Source organism: Palaemon carinicauda, chromosome 1 (assembly GCF_036898095.1).
Source record: "Palaemon carinicauda isolate YSFRI2023 chromosome 1, ASM3689809v2, whole genome shotgun sequence".
NCBI lineage: Eukaryota > Metazoa > Arthropoda > Malacostraca > Decapoda > Palaemonidae > Palaemon > Palaemon carinicauda.
In genome coordinates this window covers 137127561-137139103 of record NC_090725.1, presented here as the reverse complement: position 1 = coordinate 137139103, position 11543 = coordinate 137127561, and the positions used below count along the sequence as shown (strand labels likewise).

The following is an 11543-nucleotide window of genomic DNA, read 5'->3' as shown; positions in this document are numbered from 1 at the left end:
ACATCAGTATGTAGTCACCTCTTGCATTCCTGCCACCAAGCAAAGTTATCGAAGGCTTTGATATGTTTATGGATCACAATATCATTCCTAACGAAGCAGAAAGTCTTCTCAAATACTTCGAGGATACTTGAATTGGGCGTCCTGATAGACGGGGAAGACGCCAGGCTCCAAAGTTTAATGTTGACATATGGTCATGCTACGATAGAGTAGAAAAGGATTTGCCAAAAACTAACAATTCAGTGGAAGGTTAGCATCGAGGATTCATGCAGCAAGTATCTTTTTACCATCCAACTATATGGAAATTTCTAGCTGCTTTGAAAAGGGAACAAGATTTGGATGAAATAAACTTAGAAAGAAAAATATGTGGCCAAGAGTTCCAAAAGACGTAAAAAAAATGCAGCTAATGCTGCACGTCTAAAGAACTTGGTTAGTCAGTTCGATGATTCAACCAATATATTAGATTATTTGCGTGGAATTCCACAAAAAATATTAACAGTTTTATAGTAATAAAATTTAACATGTATTTTTTATATCCGTATATTTTAATAAATGTTCTTGACAATAATTATTGTTTATAAAAAAGTAAATGTTTTTGTCAGCACTTGTTTTCATTACCTCCTTTATTATTATTTCTGAAAATCTTACCATTAGGAATATATTTATTTTGAATAAAATCATTCCTAATAAAACAAGAAGAGAAAATATAATATATAAGAAAAATATTATTGATCAATCTTGTATTCGTACAAATTCGAAGTAACACCCTTTTGAAGTAAACTTCTCTCGAAGTGAATGCTCTTTAAGGATTTTGCTTTCGAAGAACTGTAGTCGAAGATCTGTTTTCGAAGAAATGTCCATAAATCCTTGGTCCTGTCACTTTAGATTTTCCTAAGGGGCTTGACACCCCTTTTAGGTGTCCTGCTTGTCCATCCAACTATTGGCCGCAGATGTATTATGATGACGACGTCATAACTACCGGACTGTCGAAAAAGGCTACAGCGATCCCTGGCATCCTACAACTGAAAGATGGAAAATCCTCACTTTTAATCAAGGGTTCATTTTAAAGAACTGCCAAGATCAAGAAGGGTAACCTCATGGGGAAGGTATTTACCATGGCCATGGTGGATGCTCCTCTATCCTACCTGATAGCACAGGAGTGCGACCTGACACCTGAACTAAGCGTATTGGAAGAGATAGACAATCTGTCTATCTCAGACGAACTGGACTCTTCCCAGAAGGTCCAGTTCTGTCAGACGCTTCGACATCATCTTCTAGTCATCAGTACTGGTGACGAAGATGTGGGAGAGCACTCAGGCATACTGATACGCATTCACCTGTATGACGAGACACCCATTTATCAGAGGGTTCGACGGTTTGGAAAGCCTGTTGCTGACACCATTGAGGAACAGTGCAAGGAGTTGCATGAGCTGGCTATTATTGAACCCAGCGTCTCTCCTTGGTCTTCACCCATTGTTCCAGTCTAAAAATAAAGGACAACAGTAAACGGTTGTGTGTGGGCTACCATAGACTGAATACATTCCCGATGCCAAACATGGCTGATTCTGTATTTTGGCTACAAGGAGTCCAATATTTTACAACCCTTGACCTGGTTCATGGATAGAATCAGTTACCGTTGGCAGAGGACAGTAAAGAATACACTGTTTTCTGTATCTGCTTTGGACACTGGCAGTTCAGACACTTATCGTTTGGTCTGAAGAATGGACCAGCAGAGTATTCTTACTATTGTTCCCGAAAGCCAGGGTGATTGTCTACATTGATGACATCTTGATCCTTGGGGCTTCTTTCGAGGAACACTTGAAACTGGTAGAATGGGTTTTGGCTACTCTCCAGAAGCACGAGTTCAAGATAAAACTCAGGAAGTATTCTCGGGTTCAAGCCAAGGTTAAGCATCTTGTTCATCAGGTTGGATGTTCTGGTATGCGTAAGCTGCCAGAATATATCCAGAAAGTGGAGGAATTCCCTAAAGCTATCACTTTGCGTGAGGTACTGGGATTCCTGGGATTGGTAAACTTCCAATGAAAGTTTATCACCATGAGCTCACAGATAGCCAAACCATTATCTGCGAAGACTGGAGGACAGAAATTGCAAGGGACCCAAAAACTGAATTGGACTACAAAAAATGGACCGAACCTTTTAGTGCTTGAAGGAACTGATCAGAGGACATTATGTTGTCGTACTACTCCACTAATAATAAACCAAAGCAGTTGCTTGCTGACGCTTCAGGTGAGGGTGCTGGTGCTTGTCTGTACCATGACTCCTTGGAGCATCCAAGGGAGCACCAGGTGATAGCTTACAACTTCATGACCTTTCTTGACTGCGACCCATTATTCTACCATGGAACATGAGTTGGCTGCTCTGCGATGGGGAGTGAAAACCTTCAGGCCCTTCCTCTATGGTCAGTTCTTTATAATTCATTATGATCTCTGTCCCCTAATGTATCTTCATGACATGAAGATGGTGGACAGTTGTCTAGCACGGACACTGGAGGACCTGTCCGAATTTAACTTTGCCATTAACTACTGTCCAGGTGATCAGAATGCTGCAGCAGACTGGTTATTCAGGTGGCCCACATCAACTGACTGTCTGCTTGCTACTGAACCTACCACTCACAAGTTACCTACTGGACTGGCCTTGTATAAGGAGGTTCGCGATGGTCCATATTCTTTTATGGAATCTTTAGAGCTAGTCATGAACTGCTAGATGGAAGGGTCAGTTGTTGCACCCAACTCTCAGCTGAAGGGAGCCAGGCTCCAGGATGCCTCAGTTTAGCAGTTTCTAAAGGACACCAGTCGACTAGGCTTCAAAGTGGACAACAATAGCAGAAACAGGATCAGAGCAATGCATTTTCGAGGTACAGTCCCAGCTATGGAGTTGCTCTTGGCAGCGCCTAAGCTATTGAACCTGGAAATCTGGGTCCATTATGGTCACACTTGTCCTGTAGTTTATCGTGATCCATCCGTGACTGAGCCTCAGTGTGTACATCTTCATTGTTATTCTGGAGTGCACTTTAATCCTCTGATCAAGTTCCGTAGTTACGTCTCTCCAGCTGACGTGATTCTGGCCCATAAGACGGAGGTGAAATCTCGTGTTCCTAATGCTGAGGGCTTGGTCACTGATGATCAGGAAGCACCAGAGGATTATCCTCTAATCCAGTATGTGACTGAAAAGACAACTTGTCAGTCCAGCTGAAAGCTAGTGTCCCAACACTCGGCAGTAGGTCTAGTAATGTTACAGGGAACCTTATTTTGTGTCAATGAGTCCATACTGAGCCAACTTAGCACAGAACACCAAGTAGTCAGGAGAACAGTTAGAGGGGTTGACCGGTACCTGCACCAGCATTCTAGGTTAAGTTCAGTTAGAGGTAAAGTGTCCTTCCGAGTGGAGGCTACTGCTGTTTAACTATGTGGTGGTGACGGCCAAAGACATTAACTTTTGTTTTGTCCTTGATTGGAATCTACTGGATGCAGCCTACCTGACCCTGGATTCCCCCTGAGAACAGTTGGTGTATGACCACACTTCTGTTCTTCAATTGCCTCTCAAAGTACGTTCAGTATCCCCGCTGCATCCCGAGACCACTGTCATGAAGTTGACCGACCCTGAACCTGATGGTGGAGTGTTCTCCAAGAATGCTCTTCTGTCTTTCATTTAGCGAGTGTTGACAGATGGCAGACTGTTGTGCTGCTCGGAGCGGGGGGCAGGGTTGAGCTGCCTGCCACCCGGACCAAATTATTGTACAGCAATGTTAAAATTATTGAGTTTTCCTATAAAATAATTATTGCAGATTTTGTGTATGAATTCTAGCAATAATTATGGGAATGTGAATAACTCAATTTCAGAACATCTTGATTACCCCAAAAATACGGGTCCATTACCCACTGGGGTAATTTACCCCAGGGTTGGGAAACACTGCCCGCACTTATCTGCCACATACGAGATTTTGGTCTGACCTCAAGGTGCACCAGGATCTGCTAGTGAAGTGGAACCCAGATGACTCGGTAGTCCCAGTAGTCACCTTCAATGTCCTGATTGACCTAGCTGCTGAGACACACCTCCAGAATGTTCACTAGGGGATCGGGAAAATGACTGCCATGCTCCATCAACTAGTTTGGCACAAATCTTTAAATAGTGCAATCAAGGGTATGCGCCAGACATGTTGGAAATGTCAGATTTGTCAGGTTTCAAGGGATGTGGCTGCCCCGCCAACTTTGAAAACTGTGACCTCTTCTCCTTTTGAATTGATTGCTATGGACCTTGTGAGTCTCCAAACAACCAGTACTGGTTTTATTGGGTGTCTGATGGTAGTCGATCATTATTCCAAGTGAGTGACAGCCAAACCCATAAGGAATAAGAAGAGCAGTATGATATGCCAAGCACTTGAGGACCAAATTTTTCCTCTTATTCCTCGTGTTCCAGTCCAGATATTGACTGATAACAGCCCTGAATTTATTTCCCAGGAATTTACTGAGTTGTTGGAGCTGTACAATATCGTACACAATTCCATATAAACCCTCTAGTAATGGCGCAGTGGAGTGGGTGGACCGTACCATTGGCTAGTTACTGAAGGTGATTTCTGGGGAATCTCAGAAATGGGACCAGTATTTATCCCAAGATTGGTTGTACTCCAGCTGAGAACATACTGAAGGGTGCTAACGATGTTGATAGTATCCCATTGCTGTCAGCAGAAACGAGAGACTTATGGGCTAAAGGACATCCTCGGTACAAACTGTTTAAGGAGGGTTCTCAAGCTCTTAAGAAGGGGCACCAGTTGGGACACCTTTTGCCGAACAAGCTCATCCTATGTTTGAGGAGGTATACCGTGTTACTAAGGTACACAAGAAATAAAGTCACCTATGAGCTGCAAAGACTGCCTGATGGGGAACTGGTAAAAGCTCACCATATCCAGCTAAAGGACTGGCTTGAAACTCCAGTCCATCTTAGGAGGCCCTTTTTCTAGTATCTGAGGGATTCTGATCCTGTAACCGAGTATCAGAATAGTTCAAAACTTGTGAATAATAGTCCAACTCCATCTGACGGCTCGGAGAGTTCTGACTTTGGCAATGATAGTAATGCGTATAGTGTGGCTGCAATAGTCACATCATACCTTTCATCTCGAGATCGTAATAAGTCCCGACAACAAAGGGAAAGTTACCGTCCTACAAGAACTATTACTCAGCCCAAGCCCATCCTTAAGCCAGCTAGGACTTGTGAGAGGAAAAGAGCACTGAATGCTTGGTTATATACCCCATAAAATTTTGATGAAACTCCTGTACTGAAGCCTGAATCGATTCGAGATCGTGTGGGCCTCTAACTGTGGGAGAATAGCTCCACTGAAATGTGTGAAACCACAATTTTGACTCCTGAATTGGTGGTTCACTCTCCTGTGCCGAATTTCTAATACCCCGTTTCTTAGCTCCTCTTCCCGAGAGAAAGGTGTTGTTCATCCTCCAGGGAGTTGGGAATTCTGGGAAGTTTCCAGTATTCCATTGCTGGAACCACTTTCTGCTGGCTCCATTTCCCTACTATTGCAGAAGTGTCAACATGGTTATTAAATGCAAAAGTTTTTCAATAAAGAATATTAGTAGCTTCCACTGGATAAAGGGCATAAATAAAGGATAACAAAAGTGTTACAAAGCTCTGGGGATAGAAACTTGAGGTTAAATTCAAAGAAATTAAAGTTGGAGAGAGACCAAGTTGATCATCGAGGACATATCTAACATCTAAGAGATTAAACCATACCCAAATAAAGTAGATTTTATGGAGAACCTTTCGTGACCACTAGACAAAAAATAGCTTCTCAGATGGTTGGGAATAATAAATCCTTTTGGGTGATCAGAGTTGATGCTAGACCGAAAATAAGTGGAGAGAGAGAGAGAGAGAGAGAGAGAGAGAGAGAGAGAGAGAGAGAGAGAGAGAGAGACTTTAAAATAAGTGTAGATGTTATGAATTACAATCTTTAGTAATATAATGATAGGGGAAAAGGCGATTTTTTGGCCAAGTAATAAAACAATTCATAGAAATTTATTACATTAGTGAAGAGGGAATATCAGTGATAAACAAATTATCCAAGATGAAATGACATATCGCGAAACAAATATCAAATTACTAACACTACTTTTTCTATAATCACACCGATATTTTCGGAAAGCTTTGAATATTTACGAACTATTTTCCTTATTTATTTGAACAGGAATATTTTGCAAGGAAGTACATGTATGTCCTTTTCATTACGAAACATGATTTTTGTTTAATTTTCTTTAAAAGAGAAAAAAATGATTGATGTTATTTGAAGAATACACAGAATCTGACCTACAATGTTCAGAGGAAGGGGAAAGAAATCTTTTAATCACTACATGAAAGAAGTACACAAATTGTGTGGTTGGTTTACATAACATTAAGAAGCTAATAATATACTCGAGAATGCATTTCCTTTCATTGGTAATGCATAACAGTATGTACAGTAACTGCAACATCAGTAACACAGGTTGAATGTGGACGCTAGTTTTCTATGTTGAGACTTTCTTACAATTTTCTCTTGGCAATGAGAATGTAGGTGCAATGATGATAATTTATATTGAAAAGGATGTAGGCTATTTGCATGAATCGACTATGAAACAGTTAAGCACATTGTTACTAACAAAAGAAAACTATTGAAAAAATAATCCATTTTGATGGTTTTTAAAACTTACAGGGCACTTAATTACTTTTCATAAGCCAAATCAATATATATATATATATATATATATATATATATATAATATATATATATATATATATATATATATATATATATATATATATATATATGTGTGTGTGTGTGCGTGTGTGTGTGTGTGTGTGTGGGTGTGTGTGTCATATTACAATCTATAATTTAAGTTACCAGGGAAAATACTGCATTTATTTTATCTTTAAAAGATACATTTATTAATGTAGACAAATGTATGCTTGACTAAGATTTACCAATATTAAGTATTTTTACTGAGCATCTTACTCTTCCCACCCTTCCCATTTTTCAATTAAAACATGACCTGCATTTATATGTCTTTGTACAGAATATGCCTTTCGTTCAAGAGATTAATTAATTCATCACATATATCACGCTCTTGTTGTAAAATCATGCAAAATATTATTGCTACGTTTTGTCTATTTTAATGTGAGAACTTTATTATTACTACTATTATTAATCAACCTATAATCATCTTAATTCATTATGCTTGCAATTACTGATCACAACAGTAGTTACCCATATAATTGGTTTTATGCACTCCTGTTAGGAAAAATAAAATTTCGCTGCTCGGATCCCAAGTTCAAAACACGTTCTTTCAAGAGGGATGATGTGAACTTCGTAGTCACTGTATCTGGGTGGCCTTGACGTCACTACTCACATTCAAAGGTTGCCATGCGTACGATAATTATTCTACATGTATGGTAATTTCGTGATTGGCAAAATGGAAATATCCGATACTTAAAATAAGGCCAATCACATTCAATAATAATAATAATAATAATAATAATAATAATAATAATAAAAAAAAAAAAATATATTCCCTCGTTGGGCTAATGACATATTGTATAAAATCCTGTCCATCCGTAAGTGTTGCATGCAGTACAAACGGCAAAAGGGAAGCGAACAAGAAGTAACACCACCAAGAATTAAAAATGTAACGAAAAATTAAATTCATATCAGTCAAGGGAAAAAATACCCATTGCTCTGACGAACTGCCTTTGCAGTTTACCTGATGTAGCCCAGAATTATGTCAACGGAATAAAATACATATTGTTAAGCAGCCAATAGTTTTAATAAGTTTAAATTTCTAATTTATTTGTGGTTATTTATAACTGAGCATGAAAACCTTTTATGCCCCCGAGTTGACACAGATATCACAATCCAAGCCCAGCCATATTGTTTTTGGTGTCCCTCTGTAGGCTAGACTGCAGTAAAACGTGACCGCAAGTTTTGAAGTTAGAACTGTGCGAGATAAAAACTACATTTGCATAACAAATCAGGATTTAGAAAATAATATGAGGCAACCCTTTTTGTTTCTACATCCGTGTTGTTGAAGTGATTAACCACCAGATATAACTCATGTCTCATTCCGTTTCTGTGCATTGTTAGAAGAAAATAAAAAGTCAAATAAGTCTTCAATGATATCTATAATAAACTGACTTTTAATTAAGTTAAAGTAGAGTAATTAGTGTTTAAATATACATTCCAAAGGTATAAAAGTTCTCCACTATCTAACATTATTTATCTATAGGTAATTTTGGGTGATAAAAGGTATACAAAGGTATTAGATTTTAGAGATGCAGCCTATTCTTGTGAATGTCTTTGTGAAATTAACACTGGCTAATTTGTCACTTTTGATATGCATCGCAAAATATCAAAAAGTTTTAATTAAACATGTATTTGTTGGATATGGATGTGAAAACTATTAACTCAGATATTGTGAGATTCAGCACAGTTTATGTATGTCCTTCCTATGAAAACAAAATCTACATACTGACATTGTTTTGAGAAGACAAAATGACCTGATGCTGTAGCCTATGATCATATCAAATATCAGCTAAGACTATTCATTTGAAGATCCCCAGTAAAGATGTTATAACTAATGGGTGACAATATATGATATTTACAAAATTAATCTGATATTTATGTACGATGATTTTGGTGCGAAAACGAAAATCTTCAAGCCACGATACGATAGTTTGCCCCGAAAAAAATGATGCGTCAACTTTGCAGAACGAGTGTGATTCAAGTGTCAGTCAGCTGCTCCACTATCTTGGGTTTACAAGTGTATGTGAAAATGGGCTCATAGTTTCAGTTCCTAAAGCATTCCTAAGCAGAAACCTTATCACTGGTATTCGTTGGCTTCAGCACGCTGAGGTGAGTAATATATGAAGACAAAGTATGATCCATCGAAGATTAGTGACAGTGAATGCAAAAATTATACTCCCCGTTTGTTTGTTTTCCCAAGATAGTGCTAAACAAATTGAAATCATGGTTGATAGAGCTTAAGTGATATTACAAATAGCTTTTACGAAAGGCCTATGCTAAATATAAAAGTTGAAATATAGTTTAAAATATCGAAAAACATTAAAAAGGGGGTTAATCTATTCAACATAGGGGATGGTAAGCCTGTTTTGTAGCCCTGTGCTTGAAAGTGGGAGTTTCTCAGTCGATGTACACAAAGATTCTACCAAAGTATCAAGGTCAGTTAGACCTTTCGCTTGCAGCACTAGTGATGACAAGCCTTTGCTAATACAATTTTATAGATAAGTAGTTTACATAATATAAAATAAGCATTTGAAAGGGTAAAAATAAAGGGGGTTGGAGTGTTTTCTCCCATTCTCTACCTGAATTGTGGAAAGGAACACGCAATGGTAAAAGAAAAATATCTTGTGAGATACTTGAAAGATTCTCCATTTTGTATGTAAGGAACGATCATAATCAAGTAAATGATTAAATAAGTAAATAAGTGTAAAATATATAAGGTCTGACATCGTTTAAAGTGGTTTTAAGGGAAATTAGAGTCGGCTTTTGTGGTTAACACAATCAGTGATTACTCATATCAGTCAATTGTTTTTATTTTGCCACGATTACTTGTATGACTCACTGTCCAGCTGCCCGAGTAAAAGAACTCGCATTCTGAATGCGTGACTTTTACATGATCGACCTTGAACGTACACATGGCCAGGTGAAAATGTTACGGTTTCGAGGAAAAGATAAATTAAATAGAATTTTAATTATGAAACAATTTATTACATACCTCTTTTTTTTGCGCAGTCATGTAGTTTAATGGAATGGCCGTCTCTTATATGTATGAGTACAGATGCACTTAGGGGTCCTCGTAAAGGTGAAGCGATGTTTAAATAGATAGCCATCTACATATGTACAGTACTTTGCAGGTCGTGCATTGTTGACTGATACCGACTACAAAAGGCGGTTTGTAATTTGGAAGTATATATTCCTCAAAAGAATAAATATGTGACTTTCAAAATTACGAAGAATAGATATAAGAAGACATTTGAATCTGACAACAAGCTCCTGTCGATGACTTCAGCAGGTGTTATTAAATTTAGACTTATCATCACAATGCTTTATAATCTTTTTATTCATAAACATTATTTATTGATAAAACATGTACCTGAGGAAGTAATTTATTCTAGTAAATAAGTTTTGATTCACATTACTTTGTAATAGTATGAAAACTATAATGATATTCGGATAAAATAATTCCAACCAATTAGCTAGTAGGAAAATAGTGTAAATGCGCTTCATTGAAAAAGTTATAGTGAATATCGTAGTAGTCTGAAGCCCAAACAATGGCTCTTCAATATATACGATCAGAGAAAGGAAGAATGAAATTACTTCTCGGCTCCTAATTATTCTTAACGGATAGAGAATGAAATGAAGACTTCCTGGAAGTGGGATAAACCTCACAAATGTAACAAAAAAAAAGGTCCTACTGTAATAACGCTAAAAAGTGGTAATAAATTTCGGCACTACAACTATATGTGGTTATAATCGTGGAATTGCAAATACTCTTTATTTTTAAATCCATTTTCATTCCTAATAGTTTTTTTATTTCCATTCCGGTTTTCGACAATTTTATTGTGCCCTTGCATAATAAAAATTACATTCTTTAAATAAATGTAAATTGAGTAGTAAATCTAGATAAATTGATCGATTGACTGATTTGGACTTTTCTAGTATCCTGACATCCAAGGTCACTGACACCGATATCATAAGTTATAAATAAAGAATAAAATGAAATTCAATTTAAAACAAGAAAAGCAAAGACATACCGCTAGTATAGTACTACACACAAAGTCCAAGAATCTTGGTGAGGATGAATCCGCCATCCTCTCCTCAGATATCTATTTCTTTTGTTGTTATAAGTGAGGCATTAGGTCGACAAATTCCTCACAGTCAAGGGTGCCAAACATTTGTCGCATTATGGTCAGTGTTGGCCATTTAGCAAAAAATCGTGTGTCAACCGAGTGTGACCAATGCGGAGAAGACAAAGGGTAGTATCCCACTTTCGTGCTATAATGTTATACCTCCAAAGGGATATATAACATTCGATATTTCTCTCATCTTGTTTGCAACTAAACTATCTCAATACTGTTGCCAATTTCTTAATACTAGGTGAAAAATCATTACAGAAAATGGGATACCTTCTTGGTAACTCAGCTGCATTATTATTTGCCAGTAAATCTGCCTTTTCATTTACTCACACACCTACGTGTGCCGGAATCCACCAAAATCGAACTGTTATACCTGTAAGTCCAATAATTAAAAGCCACTCAAAAATCTTTAAAATTATAGGATTACTAGAATTGAAAACTTCTAAAGCTTGTAGGACAATTATTGCATTACTATCACCATCATCATCTCCTACGCCTATTGAGGAAAAGGGCTCGGTTAGATTTTGCCAATAGTCTGTCTTGAGCTTTTAGTTCAATACTTCTCCATTCATCATCTACTTCACGCTTCATATTCCTCATCCATGTAGGCCTTGGTC

The 11543-nt window shown here is 37.7% G+C and overlaps 1 protein-coding gene across 5 annotated transcripts in view; it reads left to right on the top strand.

Annotated features, from left to right (window-relative positions):
- Positions 1-8751: 8751 nt before the first annotated feature.
- LOC137652043 (protein mono-ADP-ribosyltransferase PARP12-like) overlaps positions 8752-11543 on the top strand; it is a 101773-nt gene continuing 98981 nt past the window's right edge. For 3 of the 5 annotated variants that reach the window (XM_068385284.1, XM_068385268.1, XM_068385263.1), the window contains exon 1: positions 8752-8902. The gene's annotated coding sequence lies outside the window, so the exon portion shown is untranslated. The remainder of the gene's footprint in view (positions 8903-11543) is intronic. The other 2 variants (XM_068385258.1, XM_068385275.1) reach the window with 2 other exon arrangements.